The following is a 4,974-nucleotide window of genomic DNA, read 5'->3' on the forward strand; positions in this document are numbered from 1 at the left end:
CAGGGGGACCAGGTCGGGCAATGCATCTGCGCTCCGAGCCTGCAAGGCACCCCCAAGGCTGCTCCCCCGGGTCTCCCCCACCCCATCCTCCACTCATCGCGAGCGGTCTGTAGGCTCCCCAAAACAACCACCACCCTGACAACGGGAGGTGCGGGGGAACGGAGGGAAATTCCACTAGACATTTCCGCGGAAAACTCGGGCTCCGGGGCTTCCCAGGGCCGGACTAGCCTGGAGAGTCCCCCCAGCTCCCCTACCGGCCCCGGAGGGCAGCGCCTGGCAGAGCCCGCGCGCAGCAGCCGCAGCGGCAGCCCCAAGACAAAGGCGCATATGCGCCGACCCCACCGCGGCGCGGGCCCCGCGGCATCGCCGCTTTAAGCTGCAGCTCCTGTGGCGGTGGGGGAGGGGGGAGGAGCCCGGCTACGAGAGGACGTCACGGCACCGCCCCCCACCCCCCCGCCTCCTCGCTATATAAGGCGCTCGGCGGCGCCGGCGCTCAGAAGCCTGCAATCGACCGGGTTTAGTTCTTGGGCCAGGGTAGCGGTGTCTGCGCTTGCGCAATGTCCCGGCCCTTCTGTCCGCGGCGCTGAGCCAGCCGGGACGGACATGCGCGGGACGGAGGCTGGCGGCCGTGCGGCAGCGGCGGCGGCGGCGGCGGCGGCAGCGGCCGCCGCGGCTCCGCTGAGGTGAGGGGGCCCTCGGGCTGAGGTCGGGGCTGGAGGGCGGCGGCGGCGGCGGCGGCGCTGCGGGGGCGGCCCCGCTCCTTAGCCCCGGGAAGGAGGAGGGACCCGGGGCCTGGCGGCGGTGACTCCCTCCAGATGTGCGGGGGGGGTCCTCCATCCAGATGTGCGAGATGAAAGAGGCGCGGGGCCCCTCCCGCGCTGGGGGCAGGGACGCGGGCGCGGGCGCGGGGTGCGCGCGGGGGAGCCGGCCGCGCCGAGGCTGCGGAGCCCGGTGCGCCTGCCCCGGCCGGCTCCCCTTTCATTCCATTGACCATTGTTCTCGTGCAGCCCGTGCAGCCTTGCACTGCCCTGCACCGGCACACCCCGACCCCGCGGCTGCCCGAGGTGGGGGAGCAACCCCGGGGGCCGTGCAGCCCAGCGCCCGCTCGCTTTACAGGCGGGGAAACTGAGGACCCCCCCCAGCCCCCTGACTTCGCTCCTTCCTCTGCACCAGCCAGGAGGTGGTGCGTGATGGGAGACAGGAACACAGCAAATCCTCCTGTCTCCTGCCTTCTTTAGGTCTCCTCCGTCAGTGATTAGCGGGCTGAGGGTTCTGCTTGGGGTATTTTTTCTTTTTGAGTCAGAACTGTTTTATTTATAGCATTAGACACTGTTAAAATGTCTTATAGCCCATAAATCCTACCTTAAAAGCTTTGGTGGGAGGCTGCTGGGAGGCATTTGGTAATTGCCCTGCGCATGATTGCTCCTGATTGGATTCGAGATCAGCTTCAGGAATCTCTGCTCACGTTTCCTGTACTTAGGAGTCTGTGATTTTTTTTTTTTTTTTACCCTGATGGTACATTCTATACTATTTTAGTGGCTCTGTTTCATTCTTTTCTGTAGAGGTTCTTAAATATTTCCCTGGCATTGTGATTCGAAAGGAATAGAATTAGGGAGCTCTTACTCACAAGGTAGACGATTATTGGTCGATTGTGTATTTGCTATGTTTATATAGAAAACAATGTCTTGAGGTCCATAGCTCTGTACAAATTAGGTGACTACTATGATTGGGGCAGTATTGGTGCTTGCTCAGTCTTTATTAGTATTTCATCATTGCTTGAAAGAAACAAGTCTCTTACTTGATAACGTATGAATAGATTGTTAGTCATAAACTTGAGTGTAGTCAGAAAAGAGACTGTAGCTTTAAAGGAGGTGTGTTGGTGACTTTAGGTACACCTGTAACACAGGTAGGGCAGGACTGGTTTCTAGGCAACTGTCAGGGGTGAAGAAAGGTGAGGTTAAAATTCTTTTTTTTTTTTTCATCTCTCACTTCAGGAGAGCAAGTAGCTAGTTAGCTTTAAGCTTTGGTAATTCTGCCATAAGAAAGTAGTCAGCCTAAGTATTTTTGTAGTCTGGAAGCCCTTATCCCACCAGACTCCTTGGTACTTTTCTTTTATTGCCTTTGTGTTTACATTTCTGTGATAATGCAATTTTAGGCAGAAATTACTCTTAAGCAGGACATGCACATTGCCCTCCTTGAAGCTAGTATGTCATTTTTCAGCTACAACTACCAGATCTGGCATGAGACCAAACCCAGAGGAGCTAGCTGAGTTTAACATGCTGACTCTAGTTTGGTTACCAGTGTGCTACTAACCCAAGATCATTCCTAGATAATAGCAAATTTGAACACAAACAAATGCAGTCTTTATCATGCGTCTTTGACATTAGTATGCAGTACCCATCATTCAGTTCAATTCATGCATGCATTTATTTTTAATTGTGTCCAAGAGGAAGGGATTGGAGGTGTTGGACCAACAAATTATATAACTTATCAGATCTTCTGGATGGTAAACTCCCTGAGGCCCAGGACTATTTCTTGGTCTTTTGAGTCCTATACAGTGCCTAGCTCAGTGCCTTCAAAGTAGAAACTTAATATTTTGTTTTAATAAAATTGTCCGTGAGACAAATCTTAGTACAATCTCAGAAGAGAAAGGAAGGTACCTGATTGACCCCAAGACAAATACATATCCCTTTTTGATGAGCTAGTCTTAAGGGATTTCTGACCCTTCTTCAGTGTTTGAACAGGGTAGGTAAAAATGACTGGCTTTGGCCAACATGTTTTCTGATCACAGAAAAGTATGGATTACTTGAGTAAAGGCAAGTCATACCGTAGAAAACTTTTGTGTGAAAATGCTATTATTATTTCAGAGAAGTTAAACTGGGCTGATGCTTCCTTCCTTTCTGGTCACACTAATAGTAGCTCTAAAGATGAAATTAACATGCTTGAAATGGACTTGATTGTCTGCATGCCGGCAGGTTGCTTTAGAGGGTGAACCTGAACTGAGAGGTGGAAAGGTGGTGCCAAGGGTAGTTCCAGGAATTGGAATGTCATCAGCTGAGTATCTACACCAAGGAAACAACACTTCTGTTAATCCAAATCATTTGGAAGGATGCTTCGTGGTCGGAATTAGTCGAACACATTTCGGCAGGGAGGTTTGGCAGGGTTTCACAAAAGCTAATGAATGACTCCCTACATAAACACAGTCTCCTTGTGTTCTGGCATTATTCACATCACATAAATATAGGCTTTTAGCAGCAGGTCAAACAGGTGACTTCAGGGTCCTGAATGTAAGTTATTGGCCTAGTTGGATTGGACCTAGAGGCATTATGAAACAGTGGGAAGTATGCTGGATTAGGGGCAGAGGACCTGGGTTTGAATCCCAGTTCTGCCTCAGTTTCCTCATCTGTAAAATGTCTGGGTTGAACTCTGTGGCCAGCTCTAAATCTATGACCCTATGATTACAGGGGGAAATCTAAGTACGGGCAGTATAGCAGATTTCAAGAGGAAAGAGTACAAAAAGATTAAGATTTGGGAGCAATCATAACTGAAGTCGCTCTAATGGTATGGATTAGAGTGAAAACAGATTAGTAAAGTTTGGGGTTGGGATTTTGATTTTGTTGGAGTTTTTTTGTTTGTTTTTGATCATGATCAGTTTTTGTTGTCATCGAGTTTTTGTTGTCATCATTTCTCCTGGTTTTTGGCCAGAGGGCCACAAAGCTGATCTAAATGAGAGGGGTTGAATTTGGTATCAGTGGAGGGATTGCCTTGGAGCAAGTAAGATTTAGAGCAAAATTCATATAGAAGTAGAACTTAGGAACGATAGTCACTAGAGGGTTTTATGTCCTTAACATGTCAGTCTGCAGGAAAGAGAAGGGAAGAAACGTTTATATAGTACGTACCATGTGCCACTCACTGTGCTGAGCACTGTACAGTTATCTCGTTTGAGCCTCACAACCACCCTGGGAAGGAGGTGCTATTATCCTCATTTTACAGATGAGGAAACTGAGGCAAACAGGGATAAGTGACTTGCCCAGGATCACACAGCTAGTAAGGGTCTGAGGCTGGATTTGAAGTTGGGTCTTCCTGACTCGGAGCAGCCAGGTGGCACAGTGGAAGAGCTCCAGGCCCTCCAGTATGGTAAACCCCAAATGGGGTCCCAGAGAGTCAGACACAACTGAAATGACTGAACAACAGCTTCCTTACTCCAGCCCCAGCACTCAGTTCTCTGCTTCTCAATGTATTGGTTACATCACAGATCATTCCAAACAGATACGTCTCCTTGCTTTCTAAGAGCTTAGGGTCTGAAACTAACATTACAAGGGTGAGGGATCACTGGGGAAGAGAGATCACTGTGGGGCTGGATGCTTCTACATTGTTCGGGGGTCTCAGCCAGTCATCATGTAACCTTCCTCTAACTCCCTTTCACCATCTACAGGTAGAGCGTTACAAGGATAAATGATGACCCAGATCCTTAGAGGAAAGAAGGTACTTTTTATAAACGCAAGGCCTGCATGACAGTGGAAAGAACACGGCCCAGAGTGGTAGGAAAACTGGATTTTGTGGCTATTCTACTACCACCTGGGGTGGTTGTGAATGTCAAATGACAAAAATGCAGCTGGCCTTGGTTTGGGCACCTTCTCCTTTGGATTTTGGTCTTTGGAGGTTTTACTGAAGTAAATTATGAGAAGTCAAGCAGATTTCTGGCTCCCTCGTAGGGCTGGTGGCTCTAATAACTTTGGGGAGGTGGGGTCTGTGCATGGAACAGAGGAAATCTAAACCCCGTCCCATTCGTGGGTTTCCACTAGGCCTTGCAGTTTGTTCCTCTGATACTGTCACACTGACAGTTTTGGAACATGGAGCATGCCAGGGCACCTATTAAATACCATTAGTCCAAGGGGGCTGGAGTGGGATGGCTTGGTATGAGAGCTCTACTAAGTGGTCTTGCCCTGCAGTGACCTTCACATCCACAGGTCA

The 4,974-nt window shown here is 49.9% G+C and overlaps 1 protein-coding gene across 1 annotated transcript in view; it reads left to right on the plus strand.

Annotated features, from left to right (window-relative positions):
- The first annotated feature begins 647 nt into the window (after window positions 1–647).
- The window catches only part of ERRFI1 (ERBB receptor feedback inhibitor 1), a 17,583-nt gene continuing 13,256 nt past the window's right edge, over window positions 648–4,974 (plus strand). The window contains 1 exon segment of the mRNA XM_027843922.1: window positions 648–683. The gene's annotated coding sequence lies outside the window, so the exon portion shown is untranslated.

The sequence above is a fragment of the Vombatus ursinus genome, unplaced genomic scaffold (assembly GCF_900497805.2).
Source record: "Vombatus ursinus unplaced genomic scaffold, bare-nosed wombat genome assembly UNPS02014932.1, whole genome shotgun sequence".
Lineage (NCBI taxonomy): Eukaryota > Metazoa > Chordata > Mammalia > Diprotodontia > Vombatidae > Vombatus > Vombatus ursinus.